Source organism: Hyla sarda, unplaced genomic scaffold, assembly GCF_029499605.1.
Source record: "Hyla sarda isolate aHylSar1 unplaced genomic scaffold, aHylSar1.hap1 scaffold_1734, whole genome shotgun sequence".
Classification (NCBI taxonomy): domain Eukaryota; kingdom Metazoa; phylum Chordata; class Amphibia; order Anura; family Hylidae; genus Hyla; species Hyla sarda.
The window spans coordinates 61441-72645 of NW_026608376.1; the positions used below are offsets into that span (position 1 = coordinate 61441).

The 11205-nt window shown below is 44.2% G+C and overlaps 1 non-coding gene and 2 pseudogenes across 1 annotated transcript; all 3 read left to right on the forward strand.

Annotated features, from left to right (window-relative positions):
* Positions 1-6530: 6530 nt before the first annotated feature.
* Positions 6531-6711, forward strand: LOC130312852 (U2 spliceosomal RNA; annotated as a pseudogene).
* A 2088-nt stretch (positions 6712-8799) lies between these two features.
* Positions 8800-8990, forward strand: LOC130312842 (U2 spliceosomal RNA). Its single transcript, XR_008860912.1, has one exon. It is a non-coding gene; the product is annotated as a U2 spliceosomal RNA (small nuclear RNA).
* A 2106-nt stretch (positions 8991-11096) lies between these two features.
* Positions 11097-11205, forward strand: LOC130312848 (U2 spliceosomal RNA; annotated as a pseudogene; the record flags this gene model as incomplete).

The window sequence follows — 11205 nt, forward strand, 5'->3', positions numbered from 1 at the left end:
CAGCCATCCATTACACTAATGGATTGGTCATCAGCTGGCTGTCTATGTCCCGCATCAATATAGACCAAAGTACAGAGGGTTAGGCTATGCTATTGTGCACCTACCTGATGCATCAGAAGGTGCGAGGCCCTTGCTAAATTCTGTGCACAGACTTTGAGATCTATGCTTTAGACTGTATCTAAACCTGCTCCAACATGGACTGACATTCTGGCCTACTTTCAGCCGATGCGACTTGTCTGTCGCTGAACAGTCGCTTTTTATGTATTCAGCACCTATGTATAATGTTGTAAAAATGCTCTAGAAGCTAAAGTCGCAGAAATGTCACACATATTTGGCCTGCAACTTTCTGTGCGACAAATTCAGACAGGAAAAATCAGTATAAATCCTTAGAAAATTATCCCCCAGTGTCTCCATCTGCTGGCGGTATTGAATAAGCATTGCTGCACTGATGGGGTATGCATTAGACGAAAAAAAAGAAGAAAAAGAAGAATAATACGCCCAGAAAAGAGGCGAAAAGGAGAAAAACGTAAAAAAACGTGAAAAAAAAGTAAGAGGAAGAGAAGGGAAAAAAAGGTGGAAATGGGTTTAAAAGTGATTTCGGCGGAGAAATATATATATATATATATATATATATATATATATATATATATATATATATATATATATATATGCGCACACACACACATAGATATAAACGTATTCTCCGTTGAGATATTGCAGCCGCTGCTGTGTCCAGGCCCAGGAGCCTTAGCACTGTGCTGTGATGTCACTCAATACCACTGACATCACTAGGTGTAAACAACATCTCTCCTTTGCTGTGTATGTGACTATGGAGCTGTTTGGTGATGTCGTCTATTACGGCCTTCATAGAAGCAACAGGAGATTGTTGCATCCATCTTGAACCCTCAGAACTACAGTGCTATGATGTCACTCACTTCCACAGGCCTTGCAGAGTGTAAACAACAACAACCCAGCTTTGTTGTGTATGTAACCAAAGGGATTTGTGATGTCACCTAGAACCTTCACAGCAGCGACAGCTTTATGAGGAGCATCAGCACTGCTCTGCCTGAGCAGAACCATCACCGCCATAGGTTGTCAAATAACCCGGATTTAACCCACACAGGTAAGTCCAATGGGGTGCAGGCATGTCCTCTATGCTTACAGCTTCCCGTGGGTGTTGGTTTGATACCGTTTGGGGACAGCCAAGGAGGCATCTGCAGGCAACAAAGGTAGGTGTGTGCTTGTGTGTGTGTTTCCTATGCAGATCCTAAGCCCAGTGTCACATGCAAGTAGGAGGAGTAAGAAGGGTTCCTGGCAAATCCGGGTTATGGATTGCATTTAAAAAGGCCCCGTGGGAGTGCAATGGGCCCCTGTCTTGCTGCTTAGCAATAATGGTATGGGTTTAGGTTCTGCTGTGTGTACTGGTGGTTGACTGCCCCCCAGCCCAGAGTGTGCATGGAAAATTGTCTGGCAGCCTCCCTGACAGCAAGCAGTGATAGTGCCCATGAAGGGGACCTTGTTGGGCCCGCCCCTTTCACGGTTATCGCTTCTCGGCCTTTTGGCTCAGATCAAGTGTAAACTTGGTCTGGGTCAGGGGTGCGTGTTTCTCTGCTTGCAGAGGGTTTTTTTCAGGAGGCGATACTGTGGTCTCAGACCGACAGAGAAGATGGCAGCTGGATTCGTTAAGAACACTATTCGGGTGAAGGTGGAGGTTTCTGATGTGGAGAAGAATAAGATCACGTTTGTGGGGCGTCGTTTGGTGGAGGACATGGCCGGGATACCGATGAAGGACGTCTTTTGCTTACAGGAAAGTAAGCGGCAAGGTATATATGATGTGAGTTTCTACACTATTAATGGGTGCCTGTCCTTTTACCAGAGCCTGCGTGAGAATGTGGAAAATACCATTATGAAGAATGTGTCATTTGAGCCTTTGTTTGAGTTGGAGGAGAAACCCCTTTTAGTCCGTGTATACAACCCGTTTATGGATGTGAAGTTGGTGGAAAATTTTTTGAAGCAGTACTGTGAGACTGTCAGAGGAGGGATTGCACAGAAGAGCATATTGGGAGTGTTTAATGCGGAGTATAAGTTTTTGGTGAAGTTGAAGCAAGATGCCAGTGGAATTTACGGAGTGCAGCATCCCCCGGCGAGTTTTTCTATTGCGGGGCAGAGAGGTTATCTTACCTACCCTGGGCAGCCCATGTTCTGCAGAAAGTGCCATATGTTTGGGCATGTGAAGGAGAATTGTGCGGCTGTGAGAGTGTGCAGGAATTGCCAGAAAGAGGGACATGAGGCCAATGCGTGTCCTGAGCCAAAAAAATGCCATGTATGTGGAGAGGCTGGACATGTGATGAGAGAGTGCCCGGAAGAGAGAAAAAGGAGGGAGGAGGAGAAGATCGAAAGACAGAAAGAGGTAGAAAGGAAGCAGGAGGAGGGAAAGAGATACCTGGAAGAGAGAGATAAAATGGAGACAAGTGCTGTGATGGAGGGGACTCCAGTTTTGGAGGGGACTCCAGTTTTGGAGGGGTCTCCAATTTTGGAGGGAAATCCAATTTTGGAGGGAAAGCCCATTTTGGAGGGAAAACCCGTTTTGGCGGGAAAACCTGGACTTAAGCTTATGGAGAGCAAGACTGTGGCTGTGGTGCAGAAGGAGTTGGAGGAAGAGATGGAGAATGAGCCTGTGATTGAAGATTTTACTACCGATTCAGAGAGTGCTGTGTCTTCAGGAAGGCATAGAGGGAAGAAAGTGGCGGATGATTTGTGTCACAGGTATCCAAAAAAAGCGAGAAAGAAAGAATGGGCTGAGAGGAGTGAGGAGACTTCGTTTAGTTCGAGAAACCCTTTCGAACCATTATTTAGATCCGAGGTGGATCAGGAAGGTCATGGACAAGTACCGCTTGGTACCTTAACCCGTAGAACATCGCATTGATTGGTGTTTTCTTTTGTATATAGGTGATTGTTTTGTTGTGTTTTTTTCCTTTGTTTTTTTTCATATGGGGATAGTAGTATGTCTTTTAAAATAATTTCATCTAATGTTAGGGTGTTTAGGAGTAGGGTTAGGAGGGCTGCAATTTTGCAGGAGTTGGCAGGTATGGGGGCTGATGTTATTTGTGTACAAGAGTGTGGGTTGGTGGAAGAGGTAGGGAAGGGGGAGTGGGGATATGGGGATTCTGTGTGGTCTATGTCTTCTGTAAATAGGAATGATGGGGTTGGTGTGTTATTTAAGGATAAGAGGTTCAAGGTAGAGAGCCATACAGTGATTGAAGAGGGAAGGTGTTTGATGGTTAAGGTGGAGGTGGGTGGAGTTAAGGTTCGAATATTTAATGTGTATGCGTCTGTTAAGAAGAATGAGAGGGTGGAGTTGTTTGAGAAGTTAAAGTTGTTTTTGCCGGGGAGAGAGCCTATGGTATGTGTGGGGGATTTCAATTGTGAGATTGAAGGGAGTAAGATCGATGTATCTGGTAGGATGTTGAGGAATGTGGTGAATGATTTGAGGTTGCAAGATGTGGCTAAGTTGTGTAATGTTGATGTGTGTCCGACTTATTTTTCAGATAGGGGAAAGTGTGCTTCAAGATTGGATATGTGTTTTGTGTCAAAAGGAGTGGTGGGTAGGGAGTATATGCAAATGAAGGTATTGTATTCAGATCATGAGTGTGTAAGATGTGATTTGGGGTTTAATGTGGAATGTTTGAGTGGGCGGGGTTTATGGAAATTGAATGTTAGTTTGATGGAGGAGGGAGGGGTGTATGAGAGGTATGTGAAGAAGTATGAGGTTTGGAAGAGGAGGAAAGCTGATTTTGTGGATGTATTGCAGTGGTGGAGTTGGGTGAAGGAGAGAACGCATGTTTTCTTTAAAAGAGAGGGGTATAAGAGAGCTGCGGGAAAGAGAAGAAGGTATGAGTGGCTGCAGAAGAGATTGATCTTTTTGAAAAAATGGAGGAAGAGTGGTGGTTGTGTGGAGAGTGAGATTGAAGAGATTAAGAAGGAAGTAGAGAAGTGGATGTTGGAGAGAGGAAGAGAGATTGTGTATCAGGCTAAGTTGAATAAGTTGGAGAAGGGTGAGAGATGCTCAAGGTTTTTCTTTAAAAGGGTGTCTGGTAAAAGAGAGGAGTTGATAGAGGTGTATGATAAGGATGGTGTGATGGTTAAAGGAAAAAGAGTGTTGAGTGTGGTTGAGGATTTTTATAAGGATTTATATGCTGAGAAGGAGTGTGATATGGGTCTGCAGTCTGAGGTGATTGGGAAGATTGAGAGCAGAGTGCATGACAGGGAGGCAGATAGCCTGGTGAAAGGTGTGGGAGTGAAAGAATTGGAGTTGGTGATTAAAAGTATGGCTAGAAATAAGACACCAGGTGAGGATGGGTTGCCGGTGGAATTTTATGCTAGAATGTGGGAGACGGTTAAAGTGGATTTGGTGGAGATTTATGATTTTGTGTGCAAGAATGGTAGATTGGAGGAAAGTATGAAGAGTGGAGTGGTGGTATTGATCTTTAAAAAAGGGGATAGAAAGGATGTGAGGAATTGGAGACCGATTACGTTATTGAATGTTGATTATAAAATTCTTGCAAAGGTGTTGGCGAATAGAATGAGGGATGTGATTGATCAGGTGATTGGAGAAGAACAAGTATGTGGTGTGCCAAAAAGAAGGATAAGTGAGAATTTGGGTTTGTTGCGTGATGTATTATGGGATTGCTTGGGTAGAGATCAGTGTGTTGGAGTGTTGTCTTTGGATTTTGAGAAAGCTTTTGATAGGTTGTCACATGAGTTTTTATTTAAAGTGTTGGATAGAATGGGTTTTCCGGAAGGTTTTGTTAAAATGATTAGAGTATTGTATGATGGAGTGTATAGTAAAGTATTAATTAATGGCTGGGTTAGTAAGAAAGTGAATGTGTGTTCTGGAGTGAGACAGGGGTGTCCCCTGTCACCCTTGGTCTTTATATGTGCGATAGAGCCTTTGTTGGAGTTGTTGAGAAGGGATAAGTGTATGAGAGGTGTGAGGATTCCTGGGAGTGGTGGGAGAGACTTGAAAGTGTTGGCATATATGGATGATGTTTGTGTGATCTGTGAGTATGTTGGAGCTTTGCAGAGAGCAAAGTTGTTGGCTGGGTTTTTTTGCGGTGCTTCTGGTTTTAGAGTTAATTGGGATAAGAGTGAGTATAAGGTTTTTGGAAGGATGTATGAAGTAGAGGATGTAGGGGTGAAATGTGTAGACGGAGCGATTAAGGTGTTGGGAGTTAAATTTGATGAGAGGCTGGATGGAAGAGAAAGTTGGGAAGAGGTTGGTGTTAGAATAAAGAGGAAGTTGGATTTTTGGAGTATGAGAGAGTTGTCAATGATTGGTAAGATTGTGGTGATCAAGAGTGTGATATTGCCGATCCTGTTGTATGTGGCTTTGGTGTTTCCACCAGGTTATATGACACTGAGAAAGTTGAATAGGATTTTGTTTGTATTTTTCTGGGGGTCGAAAGTGGAGAAGGTGAGAAGAGAGAATGTGATGAAAGAGTGTAGGAATGGAGGAATGAATTTTCCTAATGTTGAAGTGTATCTGGGGATTAATCTATTGTTTGCTGTGAGGAGAAGTATGGGAGAGCAGTGGAAATTTGCATGTATGATGAGGTTTCTAGGAGGGGGTGTGTTATGCAGATTAGGGTGGATGGAGAGAGATCTGAGAAAGCCGTATGCTTTGGTGAGTCCTGGTTGGTATGGGTTTGTTGAGGTGTTCATGAGAAAGTTTGGTTTGATAGGTGTGAGACAGGATGTGTTAAAGGAGAAGAAGAGTATGGTGAAGTGTATTAGGGAGAAGGAAGTTCAGTGTAATATTAATATGGTGAGAGGACAGAATGTGAGTAAAGTGTGGAAGAGTTTGCAGACAGATGGTATGACTAATAGACAGAGAGAGATTGTATGGCAGAGTTTGCATGGTGCATTGCCAGTAAGAGAGGTACAGAAGAGTCGGGGGATTGGAAGGAGTGAGAGATGTCCGAGAGAGGGTTGTGGAGGGAATGAGAGTATTATGCATTTGTTTTGGAATTGTGATAGAGCGCAAGAAGTGTGGAAGGGAATTGGTCCGTTGGCCAAAGAATTGATGGGGGTAAGAAAGTGGTCTTTTGAAATGATTATGTTTGGTCTGGCGGTGGTAGGTGGGAGGAAGGAGAGAATGTTATATGTGTTGTTAGCGATAATTAAGGAGGTATTGTGGGATGTTAGGAATTTGTATATATTTAAGAAGAAGGATGTGTCGGTTGAAGAGTGTATGAGAATGATATTAGATAGATTGCATACTGTATATTTGTGGGATAAGAAGAGATTTGGAGAGGATGATGCGGAGGGGACTTGGAAGTTTTTAAAATGGAGACACGTGGTGAGGGTTTGAGGGTGGTGTGTTGTTATGCTATGTACTTTGTTTTTGGGTGTATTTTGTTATATGTTGATAAAGTAACCTAATGATGAGTTTGATGAATTGTGACTAAGTTCAGTAAATCTGAGAGGCAAACGTGAAGTAAACCTGAACGATTAAGTTTTAATTCAAACCTGAAGGTTTTAAAAAAAAAAAAAAAAAAATCTGTTCTTATCAGTTTAATATCTGATACGTCCCCTATCTGGGGACCATATATTAAATGGATTTTTGAGAACGGGGGCCGATTTCGAAGCTTGCTTCCGTCGCCCTATGCATTGACCCGATATGGCAGTATCTTCGGGTACAGTGCACCACCCCCTTACAGGGTTAAAAAGAAAGATTCCTACTTTCATTGCTACCTGCTTGCTGGCTAGCCAGCTAGCCAGCCCTGTGGGCCTTGCTGCAGCCAAAAAACAAAAGGTGGTGCTGCTGCTGCTTCTGCTGCTTCTGCTTCTGCTTGTGTCTGGCCCCTGTTGGAGCGTCCAGGCACAGGACTTCTGCTGCTGCTGACTAAATGGCCTCCTTAATTGGATCATTTGAGTAGCCAGCACACCTGTGCAGGTAGGGCATGACATGATAGGCAGCTGCCTTGATAGCGGGTGGGTGCTGAATGTTCCTAATTGACAAAATAAGATTAATGCTTATGAAGAAATATAAAATCTCATCCCTTCCCCAATATCGTGCCACACCCCTACCCCTTAATTCCCTGGTTGAACGTGATGGACATATGTCTTTTTTCGACCGTACTAACTATGTAACTATGTAACATAACATGGGGGGGGGGGGGGGGGTCTCCTGGCTGTTCACACAGGTGTGTCATTGCTGTACATTGACCATGCATTGCTTCTGTGGTATTGCAAAGGCAAAGACAAATGCTTCCAGCCATCCATTGCACTAATGGATTGGTCATCAGCTGGCTGTCTATGTCCCGCATCAATATAGACCAAAGTACAGAGGGTTAGGCTATGCTATTGTGCACCTACCTGATGCATCAGAAGGTGCGAGGCCCTTGCTAAATTCTGTGCACAGACTTTGAGATCTATGCTTTAGACTGTATCTAAACCTGCTCCAACATGGACTGACATTCTGGCCTACTTTCAGCCGATGCGACTTGTCTGTCGCTGAACAGTCGCTTTTTATGTATTCAGCACCTATGTATAATGTTGTAAAAATGCTCTAGAAGCTAAAGTCGCAGAAATGTCACACATATTTGGCCTGCAACTTTCTGTGCGACAAATTCAGACAGGAAAAATCAGTATAAATCCTTAGAAAATTATCCCCCAGTGTCTCCATCTGCTGGCGGTATTGAATAAGCATTGCTGCACTGATGGGGTATGCATTAGACGAAAAAAAAGAAGAAAAAGAAGAATAATACGCCCAGAAAAGAGGCGAAAAGGAGAAAAACGTAAAAAAACTTGAAAAAAAAGTAAGAGGAAGAGAAGGGAAAAAAAGGTGGAAATGGGTTTAAAAGTGATTTCGGCGGAGAAATATATATATATATATATATATATATATATATATATATATATATATGCGCACACACACACATAGATATAAACGTATTCTCCGTTGAGATATTGCAGCCGCTGCTGTGTCCAGGCCCAGGAGCCTTAGCACTGTGCTGTGATGTCACTCAATACCACTGACATCACTAGGTGTAAACAACATCTCTCCTTTGCTGTGTATGTGACTATGGAGCTGTTTGGTGATGTCGTCTATTACGGCCTTCATAGAAGCAACAGGAGATTGTTGCATCCATCTTGAACCCTCAGAACTACAGTGCTATGATGTCACTCACTTCCACAGGCCTTGCAGAGTGTAAACAACAACAACCCAGCTTTGTTGTGTATGTTACCAAAGGGATTTGTGATGTCACCTAGAACCTTCACAGCAGCGACAGCTTTATGAGGAGCATCAGCACTGCTCTGCCTGAGCAGAACCATCACCGCCATAGGTTGTCAAATAACCCGGATTTAACCCACACAGGTAAGTCCAATGGGGTGCAGGCATGTCCTCTATGCTTACAGCTTCCCGTGGGTGTTGGTTTGATACCGTTTGGGGACAGCCAAGGAGGCATCTGCAGGCAACAAAGGTAGGTGTGTGCTTGTGTGTGTGTTTCCTATGCAGATCCTAAGCCCAGTGTCACATGCAAGTAGGAGGAGTAAGAAGGGTTCCTGGCAAATCCGGGTTATGGATTGCATTTAAAAAGGCCCCGTGGGAGTGCAATGGGCCCCTGTCTTGCTGCTTAGCAATAATGGTATGGGTTTAGGTTCTGCTGTGTGTACTGGTGGTTGACTGCCCCCCAGCCCAGAGTGTGCATGGAAAATTGTCTGGCAGCCTCCCTGACAGCAAGCAGTGATAGTGCCCATGAAGGGGACCTTGTTGGGCCCGCCCCTTTCACGGTTATCGCTTCTCGGCCTTTTGGCTAAGATCAAGTGTAGTATCTGTTCTTATCAGTTTAATATCTGATACGTCCCCTATCTGGGGACCATATATTAAATGGATTTTTGAGAACGGGGGCCGATTTCGAAGCTTGCTTCCGTCGCCCTATGCATTGACCCGATATGGCAGTATCTTCGGGTACAGTGCACCACCCCCTTACAGGGTTAAAAAGAAAGATTCCTACTTTCATTGCTACCTGCTTGCTGGCTAGCCAGCTAGCCAGCCCTGTGGGCCTTGCTGCTGCTGCAGCCAAAAAACAAAAGGTGGTGCTGCTGCTGCTTCTGCTGCTTCTGCTTCTGCTTGTGTCTGGCCCCTGTTGGAGCGTCCAGGCACAGGACTTCTGCTGCTGCTGACTAAATGGCCTCCTTAATTGGATCATTTGAGTAGCCAGCACACCTGTGCAGGTAGGGCATGACATGATAGGCAGCTGCCTTGATAGCGGGTGGGTGCTGAATGTTCCTAATTGACAAAATAAGATTAATGCTTATGAAGAAATATAAAATCTCATCCCTTCCCCAATATCGTGCCACACCCCTACCCCTTAATTCCCTGGTTGAACGTGATGGACATATGTCTTTTTTCGACCGTACTAACTATGTAACTATGTAACATAACATGGGGGGGGGGGGGGGGGGGTCTCCTGGCTGTTCACACAGGTGTGTCATTGCTGTACATTGACCATGCATTGCTTCTGTGGTATTGCAAAGGCAAAGACAAATACTTCCAGCCATCCATTGCACTAATGGATTGGTCATCAGCTGGCTGTCTATGTCCCGCATCAATATAGACCAAAGTACAGAGGGTTAGGCTATGCTATTGTGCACCTACCTGATGCATCAGAAGGTGCGAGGCCCTTGCTAAATTCTGTGCACAGACTTTGAGATCTATGCTTTAGACTGTATCTAAACCTGCTCCAACATGGACTGACATTCTGGCCTACTTTCAGCCGATGCGACTTGTCTGTCGCTGAACAGTCGCTTTTTATGTATTCAGCACCTATGTATAATGTTGTAAAAATGCTCTAGAAGCTAAAGTCGCAGAAATGTCACACATATTTGGCCTGCAACTTTCTGTGCGACAAATTCAGACAGGAAAAATCAGTATAAATCCTTAGAAAATTATCCCCCAGTGTCTCCATCTGCTGGCGGTATTGAATAAGCATTGCTGCACTGATGGGGTATGCATTAGACGAAAAAAAAGAAGAAAAAGAAGAATAATACGCCCAGAAAAGAGGCGAAAAGGAGAAAAACGTAAAAAAACGTGAAAAAAAAGTAAGAGGAAGAGAAGGGAAAAAAAGGTGGAAATGGGTTTAAAAGTGATTTCGGCGGAGAAATATATATATATATATATATATATATATATATATATATATATATATATATATATATGCGCACACACACACATAGATATAAACGTATTCTCCGTTGAGATATTGCAGCCGCTGCTGTGTCCAGGCCCAGGAGCCTTAGCACTGTGCTGTGATGTCACTCAATACCACTGACATCACTAGGTGTAAACAACATCTCTCCTTTGCTGTGTATGTGACTATGGAGCTGTTTGGTGATGTCGTCTATTACGGCCTTCATAGAAGCAACAGGAGATTGTTGCATCCATCTTGAACCCTCAGAACTACAGTGCTATGATGTCACTCACTTCCACAGGCCTTGCAGAGTGTAAACAACAACAACCCAGCTTTGTTGTGTATGTAACCAAAGGGATTTGTGATGTCACCTAGAACCTTCACAGCAGCGACAGCTTTATGAGGAGCATCAGCACTGCTCTGCCTGAGCAGAACCATCACCGCCATAGGTTGTCAAATAACCCGGATTTAACCCACACAGGTAAGTCCAATGGGGTGCAGGCATGTCCTCTATGCTTACAGCTTCCCGTGGGTGTTGGTTTGATACCGTTTGGGGACAGCCAAGGAGGCATCTGCAGGCAACAAAGGTAGGTGTGTGCTTGTGTGTGTGTTTCCTATGCAGATCCTAAGCCCAGTGTCACATGCAAGTAGGAGGAGTAAGAAGGGTTCCTGGCAAATCCGGGTTATGGATTGCATTTAAAAAGGCCCCGTGGGAGTGCAATGGGCCCCTGTCTTGCTGCTTAGCAATAATGGTATGGGTTTAGGTTCTGCTGTGTGTACTGGTGGTTGACTGCCCCCCAGCCCAGAGTGTGCATGGAAAATTGTCTGGCAGCCTCCCTGACAGCAAGCAGTGATAGTGCCCATGAAGGGGACCTTGTTGGGCCCGCCCCTTTCACGATTATCGCTTCTCGGCCTTTTGGCTAAGATCAAGTGTAGTATCTGTTCTTATCAGTTTAATATCTGATACGTCCCCTATCTGGGGACCATATATTAAATGGATTTTTGAGAA